The 10000-nt window shown below is 42.0% G+C and overlaps 1 protein-coding gene across 5 annotated transcripts in view; it reads right to left on the minus strand.

The window, feature by feature from the left end:
- LOC138032813 (uncharacterized) overlaps window positions 1–10000 on the minus strand; it is a 65721-nt gene that overhangs the window by 17928 nt on the left and 37793 nt on the right. The gene's annotated exons all lie outside the window — the stretch shown is intronic.

The following is a 10000-nucleotide window of genomic DNA, read 5'->3' on the forward strand; positions in this document are numbered from 1 at the left end:
ATACAGCTGGTATGGACTATGGACCTGCCGTAAGTTTACACTTTAAAGTTCGACCTCAAAGGCCGGACCACAAAACCATGAACTACGGCCCTTCCCTTCTCGAGCAGTGTGTGGGTTCTTTAACGTACCACAGAATTATTCACAAATAAGTGTTGGTGAGCCTACGCAGGGGCCGCGGAGTACGTTTGAAAGTGGGGAGGGAGGGGGGGGAGGGGTGGGGCTCGGTTTTGGTGAGGATCACAGAAGTGTGAGGGGAGGGATGAGAGGTTTCAGTTAATTGAGTGTCGCAAGTAATTAGCGAATTACTCTGGTTTTTGGCCATAACTTCACTCAGTGATTGGTTCAAAGTTCTCGCGTAGCAGTGTGTCGGGCTACGTGTAAGTACTTCGAGTTTTGATAGGTTTACTGGATTGTCTCCGTCCTTTTTGATTGGCCAAAGTAATACTTTGGTTTTGGTTTTACGACACTCATTTGAAAACCGCTATATTTAATTTCAAAACTGGTATTTATTATTATTTTTTGTTAGTACTTCGACAGTTTATAGAGATAGTCAACGTCACAAAGAAAGTAGCAATCAAAATGCAGAGAAATTACAGTTTTACCCTGTAATCATGCAATTAAATTATATGTGTAATTGAAATATATGTATAATAAATATAATTATACAATAAGTATAATTAAAATATATCAGTAAGGAAGCACTTACACTTGAACCTGACAGAGATGGTTTGCCTGGCGCTACTTTGACCATCCGCTGCTTAAGTTGTTTGTTCCTGAGCAGGTGAAACTCAGTCTATGGAATTTTTCACTGCCCGGTATATACAGAGTACTAGTAACTTTAAAAATACCGTCATCTTGTGACGTCTCGAGCTCTGTGTGACTCAATTCCTCGAACTCACTCCTTATTGATTTGCCACCTATGTACCAAGTTATAAATGGTCGAGGCCTTCCTTCGAATTCACATGACACATTTTCCCCTATGTTTTCATAGATTATTCTAGGGGAACCTGGCTGTGCAACTGTCAATGCTCCTAAAAGATAAAGAGACAGACAGGCGTAGTTATCCTAAGTGATTGGCGACTCAGTTAATGGCGGCAACAAAAAAGATATCACTTACTAGCTAAGTATATTTGTCTTTCTGAATTTCCTGTTTTCAATACCATGCAAGGTTGGCCATTCGCGGGTGCAGTTACTGTTCGGTACAGTTGCTTCCATTTCGTGTTTTTGTGTTTGTCGCTCCTCTATTTCCAATGGAACAGTTAAAAGGGACTTTGGAGTCTGGGTCGACTGTCTCCTCGTCCTTTGCACTGCCATTCAACTTGCAGATGATTTCACATTGTGGGCCACTCGCGGATGACGCATCTGTCAAGACCGTGAGAGTTAGATATAAAGGAAGAGATCAGTTATCTTCAAAAACGGTCAAGGCCGTTAACAACGATTTTTCGAGGTGTGCGGGTGGGGAGTAAAAAAAAATTGCAAATCCCAAAATAAAAAGAGAATTCCGTGGAACACACTGTTGTAACTTGGACTAGCAAAGCGGGTGGCCGAAACACGTGTGGCTTGTTAGCTAATTCAGCATTAGATAGTTAAGCGCACAAATTGACAAAGGCGACAGCAGGACGTGTTAATCCAATCAAGTGGCTTTGCATTGACAGGTTGACAGAGGATTTAACAGTGCACCACCGCGTGCGCTAGAGCGGGATTTTTCTCTTTATAAGTTGTAACGATCGATGTTGTCAAACTTGGAGTGAGGAGTTGATAGAAACGTTGTTTATTTCGTGCTTAAACAAAAACTAATCTCTACTGTCCGGCCTCGTGCTCTAACATCCGGGTCCTTACATTAGTACAATGTATCGCCAAATTAGGTAACAACATTACATCAGACAAACCTCGTTTTTGGACCTTTATCCAAAAACTAAAAGGAACATCGTCGATTAACCCTTCTAATAACCAGTTGCCCGTGTGAAGCTAATCGGGAGATTGAGGCCTGCAAGACCTACCATGCTGCCTTCAACGAGAGCATGATTTAAAATTGTTAGATCACCTGTTTGAAAACCTCTGCTATTATTGATTTTCAGATCGTTCAAATTCTACAAACTAGCCCAAATATGACGGAACTCCATTTGAAGAAAGTGTGTTAATACTGGGATATAACATTCGCTGATGTGCGTTCACTTTTTACAAAAATTTGAGATCTGAGCTCGGGCAAAGTGAAGACTGATATTATGTTTTTATCTTCACAAGTGAGTGATATATCCTATACAAAGCCTTTCAAATTTGGCAACGTTTTAATTACTGTACACTACAATTCAGATATGATATGTCAGAACATTTTTTTCTACTGACAAATAGAAGAAAAAAAATTCGTATATAGCTACAATGGCCTAGGACAAACTGTTGGGAAGGTTAGCACTTTTGAAGTCTTCATTGCTTGCCTCCCCTCCCCCCTCCTTCCAATGTTGTACCAAAACTGAATAGTTTCAGTGGGAAATTGTTGACCATAACCTTCCAACATTGAATATGGGGGAGGGGTGGCTATGTAAGAAGAAAAGTGAAACTATTTCTTTTTGAGCTTTTAAGCAGATGCAGGTTTGAAATACAAGCTCTGGTGGTTTCATTTGCATAACCTTCCCAACTACTTTTGGTCTAGATTTGTAGCTTCATTCACTTAAATATCTCTGGAGGGAGTACCCGCCCGAGTAAGAAATAAAACTAATGGATACTCCGATGCATTAACATTTAAACGCGGAATTCGTCTATAAAGTTACTATCTTGGTGAAAGATGACCTCGAACCCCTGACAGCTTGTATGCACTGATACTTAAAAATTTCAAAGGACGGGAGTGTCCTGAGCCAATTGATAAACACAGTGGTAAGGTTCACGTTCCCGGCTAAATGCTTTAGGAAACAGCGGTGGACAATCCGGTACCCATGCCACCATGGGTTGTAAACGACCCCATCTTAACATATACTTACTTCCGCCTTGTTTCTCCTGCTCATCGTTGGTCTTTGAAGATTGTGGACGGTTGGTTTGCTCTGGTTGCACTTGGAATTAACCTGTGTGTACTCGGGCAATCGAAAACAATGTGCCGTTTACTCCTTGTGAACAGAAACGCACCTGCCTTTAATATGTGCAACTTGTTACCTCTTAGAAAGCTCGTGACATTGTGACATAACGCTGCTAATCTATTCCTAAAGTATTTTTTGTCCCTCAGTTGCCCAACGACAAACGTAACAGTGAAAAGTTATTTTCTAAGTGTCGTCCCAAATTACAACGATCACTTACGAAACGGAAATTTGCGGCTCAGTTTGACCAAACAATGTCGGGGGAAGTAAGTTATCAATGGCCTCTTGGAACCTTCAAATGAGTCATATATTGCTCAGGTAAACTGTGAGGATATTGATGTAAGGAGATCGATGTCGTCATGGTTCGGACATGCCATAAATCAGAATAGTTTATAGGCCTTGCAACAATTGATGTCATTTAGTAAAATTGTCACTTTAAAAAAATCATGTTTCCGTTCCCCATTCGGGTCACTGACCGTCTTAGTGCGGCTCTCAAACTCGACTTTTCCGCTTTTAAAAGATTCCCCGTGTCCTTTATTTCTTTAGCCCGGATTCCCCTTTCTCAGTTTCCTTCAAAGATATCTCTCAAACCTCGGTTCAGAAGAGGTATTTATCACTATACGATGGTTGTTACTTTTCATTACTGTGGGATGCAACCACGGTAATAATCTAGTTCAGTTTTTATTTTATTTTTCATCGTATTCACAAATGTTGCATACCCCAGGGATAGTAGATTACCCGCTCGATAAAGAATCCCGTATGAATGCAACCAGAACCATCGCGACCTCGAACTCGGTCCCGCGCGGGGAGCGAGTAAGTTCTCACTGATCCATCAAAGCAACTCTGATCACGTGATGGTTTTGCTAAATAGGCCACTTTGGAAAATACCATAATACTCTTTGTTTAATATATAATACTATATAATAATAATAAAAATAAATAATAATAATAACTAATAATAATACAATACATTTATATAGCGTCCTTTTCCCTGTGGTTCAAAACTCTTTACAGGTGACAAATTTAAAATTATCATATACAATATTAATCGTTAAAAATGTTAAATTACTATCAATTATTACCATTACCTACCTGTTATTTATACTATAAAAAATAGAGTGTCATAAATAAAAAGTTAAAATACCCACCATGTACACATATTGCCTTGAAAAAAATAAAATACAAATATTTCAACGTAAAATCATACACAGTAAAAATCATTTCACCTGGGGCTGTAAGCGGCTGTAAGAGGAATAAATGTTCTCTTAAGTTTCCTGTTTAAAAACCAGTTTCTTAAACCGATTGCGAATCTTTTATTTGAATTTGTGGAAGGAGTCGTTCCCAAGTACTTGCTGCAGGCCAAATCCACCCAAATTTTGCATAAGGCATTGTTTTTGTTTTTCTCTTGGGACCATTTGTAAGTCCCAAGAGAAACTGGAAACAATGCTTTATGCAAATTTGGGAAGACAAACAAAGAGTGATTACTTCGTGCCAGTAAGCCATGTAGTTTTACCTAACATACAGTCGTCCATATATCCAAACTTTTTCGGTATTGACCGCCATCAAGACAGTACAAGTACCCTGACGACCACAAACTGGTGTCTTGATGTTAAATCACTGTTCACGTAGTATTCCACTTTCAACTGGTTCTCGACCGACTGCACTGGAAACCGCCATCAACAACTCCACTTTACAACTGCCACTAACTTATACCAACGACCTTCTGGACTTGCTGAACCTCTGCCTTACGTCTACTTGTCTTTCAGTACAAACGGTCAAACACTACAAACAGTTATACGGAACAGCTAATGAGTGTCAACCGATTTCCCGTTGTTGTTGCCGAAATAATTATGCAAAACATACGAGGAAACAAGCCCTGGCAAGTTACAAACGAACAATACCACTCTGGTTACGCTACGTTGACGATACCTTCACAACTCTACACAAAGACGAAATCGAACGGATTTTCACGACACATCTCAACAGACAAAACGCCCCACATTCATTTTAACAAGGAGATCGAGGAACAATGGTAAGATTTCTTTTCTTGACTGCTTGGTAATAATTCCGTGACCTCAACAGACTACAGAACGACAGTTTACAGAAAACCCACCCAACACTGACAGCACTCCTTGACGAAATCAATTTTACAACCCTACGTCACACAAGGCTACAACAATGCGGACCATAACGAGACGCGCGCGTGAACTCACAACGACAGTGCGTTAGCAGACGAAAATAAAAAAAAGTTTTTGCTTAGAACAACGTTTTCCCAGTAAGAACAACTACAAAACCGCGACTTCGTTACACGCAACAGAGAGAACTTTGCCCGTACATAGCCCAACCGAAACAAACACTAACCTGACACTAGGCTACCACTACAGTGACTATACCCTAACATCAAAGGAACTTCTGACATTAATCGCTAGGATTCTTACACCCTGTAAACATCCCGTGTTGCCTCACGAGACCTTACGAAAAACTACTGACTAACGTCAAAGACCAACCTAGGGACAGACAAGGAGCAGTTTTTATAAGATGAAAATGATGCGACCTGCCAGGCCACTTTATATCGGTTGAGACCGGCAGAAATTTTGAGCACTAGACTGACTGAATACAGACTAGCCGACGCGGAACGGTGACATCAACAATAATATTGCTGAATACCATTTACAGACAAACCACATAATCCGACTGGGACTCTGCTACATGTGTTTTTTACCTACAACACTAAATTACTACCAACGGATCGTACTGGAAAGCTGGTTTTACGTAACTTAGAACAGACAACCTATAAAACCGATGCCTACAACTTGCCCGCAGCCCTACAAACGACTCATCGACGACATCAACAGACCAAACAACACACTGATTTACTCTCACAGTACTGCCCAACGTATCCTACGATACACGTACTGACCTTAGACCTACAGACGGATCGAAACGCAACCTATCACTGTTTAGTCTTCCCCAGCCAATTCACATCTATGCTCAACTGACAGTCGAACCATAACATCACAGAATAAGTTTGACCAATGACATCTACGACCGTAGTTCTTATAGTATCTACTGACGTTACACATTTCACTTGAGTCTGAAGATGACTTTCCGCTCAGGTTGTCGAAACGTCAGTCATGTCATCTCAAACAGTCCCTTCTCAGGACTACACTCACACCGAACCATCGTACTTTACTTAATGATATGACTCCTGGGTTGAAAGAATTTACAATTTAGAATAAATAAGCCCTTGTAAATTTTGTCAAAGACTATACAAATTGCACTCACCCTACTGGCTCTTGCAATTTTGGTCGTCTTTTGAAAAAATTTTACCCGCACTTATTTATTCCACCTTGCAACTCAAATCATGTAATTACCTATAATAAAAAGTGGCGTGCCACTCACTGGTTTCCTCACGTAATCCAAAAGGGATGACTTCCGTTCGTGTGAAAGGACATGCCAAGAATAAAACCTAGAATCTCGATCTTAAACACAGACCGTCAACGTGAGCTAAGCAAGAGAATTTCTTACGTCCATAAGTGACAACCGTAGCGGCTTCCATGATGCGCAATGAGAAGTCGGGAATGGTGGAGGAGTGTTGACGATTAATTCCATCGCCGTTGCGCTTTGGTTTTGGGATCTGTATGATGACTTATGTGATCTTTTGCCCGGACGTTGTCTATCATGGGCCAACCCTTTTGTAAATTAAGGAAGATTGGGAGTGGAGCTGGAAATTAGTGAGCTACTGGTTTTTATCGCAACTTGCCCAGACCACTTGACTACAATCCTCTATTGGATATGGAAAGACAAGGTTGAAGATTTTCCACTATTGAGACTAGACTGTGGCATTTGTCACTCTCAACTTATGCTTGGCCAAAATCTTGGAAGATAGCCAACACCAGCCTTCTCTCCAGAGTGGATATCTCGATTAGTAGTATGGACTACCATGGATCCAATGTGACACCATGGTCGCAAAAAAAATTTCCGAGTTCCTTTTTTTTCTCGTAAGTATGTATAGTTTTTGTCGCGTTTGCCTTTCCTCTAGTAATTGGTGTTAATTATCGTTTACAGTTCTGAAAGTGTTCGTCTGTAATACCATATTGTGTACCTTAAATTCCGTCGTTAGTAGAGTTTGTATTGATATTCTCTGTAATCAATAGCTGTAAGCTGCACTTTTGCACAAGAATCTTTGGTGTTAATTATAGGTAAATGTTGTATATCAATTACACAAAAACAGGCGTTGGTTACGGTTGGAAGAATTCATTTGAGAACGAAGACTGACGAGGGAGAAAGAGCGAGATTAAAGAAGGAGAAGGAAGCCCGGAGAGAAGCCAAAGGTGGTAAGTGAACGTGTTAAGAAAGGAAAAAAAAAGAACAGTGCAAAAGAGTCATTGGTATGAACTGCCCGCTGTACTCCCGGACAAAACTCCTTTGCCGACGGTGGCCCAGATAGTGAAATCTTTGTGAGGAAAAGTATCGTTGATAAAAGTGAAAGTTTTGAGACAAAAAACAAACATGCAGAAGAACGAACGTTTCGTTGGTTTGCTGTAAGAGGTTGCAGGATTAGCCGGTTGGACTGACAAGAACCTTGAGAAAGCACGAGGGCTGAAAGTGAACGAAACTTTGTATAAATTGTAAATAGTACTTTGAAGATTAACTTAACTTTAGCTGTTTACGTTGTCGAGAACTTTGAGACCCCACTCCTCGGTAAGTCCGCCTGCTTAGCATTAGAAACCATCGCAAAGGTTGCAGCTGTGACTCAGCCAGAGACAAAAGGAATTAAGCAACGCTTTCCAAAGCTCTTCAGTGGCCAACAGAATGGACGGAGAACATGAGATGGAAAACTGGCGTAGCATCGTATGGCCCTTCAACCAGACCACACCGACTATCGTGTTCCAAAAAGTTGCTGCCAAAAGTCAAGGGAGAACTGGACTAGTATCCTATCCAATGGGAGTGATCGAAAAGGTAGATGTCCTACAGAATCCAGTTCGGCTTGTAGTAGTGTTGAAAGTCGAAATGGAAACGTCCATATCCCAGGTGACTTCATTCAGCTGAACGCAGCTGTACTTGGCGAGAATCATCCGATGCCCACAACAGAGCGACCCAAGACTGGGAAGAAGGCCGGTGCGAAAGTGATTCATCCAAGCTGGATGCCAACAGTGGTTCTAACTGGCAACGGAAGTGAGCGGAAAGAGAAGCTCAAAGCTGCTAACTAGTACCACTCCATGGGGCGGTACTGCTAACGCGTCTACAGTGGCGAAGGTATTGTCCGCCCCAGAACAGATTTTCCAGGCGCATGCAAAGAACCCTACTGGCAAGTCAAGGATGAACTTCAGTCGTCCACGAATGTTTCTTAAGATGGACGAATCGTCATTCCGACATCCGTAAGGCTGGAGATCCTAGACCGCATCCACGACGGTCATCAAGGTGTCACGAAATGTCGCGAGAGGGCAAAGCGATCAGTATGGTGGCCAGGTCTTAGTCGGCAAATTGAGGATCTTGTCAAGCAATGCCGCAAGTGTACGGAACGGAGGCCAAATATCAAGGAACCCTTGATCCCAAGTGCAATTCCGGATAGACCGTGGCAAATGATCGGCACGGATATTTGCTATGTCAAAAAGCGCCCCTATCTGATTGTGGTGGACTATTTCTCAAAGTTCATCGAAGCAGCTACCTAGCCTCACTCAGCTCCATGGAAACAATTCGAGCCCTTAAATCGGTATTCGCTCGACACGGGATACCAGAAATCGTGCGCTCGGATAACGGCGGCCCCAGTACGACTCGGCAGAATTCTCCAAATTCGCCAGAGACTGGGAGTTCAAACATGTCACGAGCAGCCCCCTCTACGCACAGTCTGACGGGGAAGCAGAAAGAGCGGTGCAAACTGCGAAGAACCTGCTACAGTAGGAAGAAGACCCTGCCAAAGCTCTTCTGGCCTATCGATCCACACGGCTGCAAGGTGAAAGACACCTTCCGAGTTACTGTTTGGCCGGCAGATAAGATGTACACTACCTTGTATCCCAGCAGCCCTTCAACCCAGCTGGCCGGAATAGAGAGAATGGAGACAGGAGGAGAGTGAACGGAAGATAAAACAGAAACAGAACTACGACTTGCGACACAGAGTCAAGGAATTGGTTCCCTTCCAGCCAGGCGAGCGTGTATGGATTCATGACGAAAACAGACCAGCTACAGTCAAGAAACCGTGCGCAGGCTAACAAGCCACGATCTTACCTGGTAGAGGCCTCCGGCAGTATCTTGAGGAGGAACCGGTCCGCTCTTCAACCATATGCTGACGAGTCGTTGAGCAGCGACGAAAGGCCGTCGACCAGCGACGACAAGCCGTTCCACCAGGAGGACAGACCAGTTGCGCCAGAACCAGCCGTTATACCGGAGGACTCTGTCATGCGTACGCGTTCGGGGCGACTGATAAAGCCTCCCAAAGACTTGACTTGTAGTCCAATATCACCCGATAGAGACAAACGGAGAAACATTGTGTATTATTACTTTTTTTTTGCTAGTCTTCTTTCGAAATGTTTCAGTTCATTTTTTTTTAATTTTTGCAATAAGAATATTAATCATTTAGTAGAATACTTAGAAAGGGAGATGTGGTGTTAATCATTTACTAGTGACGCATTGTAACCTTATAGGGGAATTGATTAAAAAGGGACATGATTCATTCTGATCTACAATATGGCTCGCGTGGTTCTCTATTAGAGTACTTGTATAGTGTGGACCATGAGCAAATTTTCTACAAAAGCAACAGCGACATGTTTCTTCAGCTGCTTGTGGAAACTTGGCTATAGACTCTCAGATAACGAAGAAAAACGATTCATGAAAACCCTTCTTCCTCGATTCTTCCGAAAATTGTATCAAACTACTCTCACATTTGAAAAGTGTTTTTTTTTTACTAATTTTTATTTGATATCTCTATAATCGAT

Source organism: Montipora capricornis, chromosome 1 (genome assembly GCF_036669925.1).
Source record: "Montipora capricornis isolate CH-2021 chromosome 1, ASM3666992v2, whole genome shotgun sequence".
NCBI lineage: Eukaryota > Metazoa > Cnidaria > Anthozoa > Scleractinia > Acroporidae > Montipora > Montipora capricornis.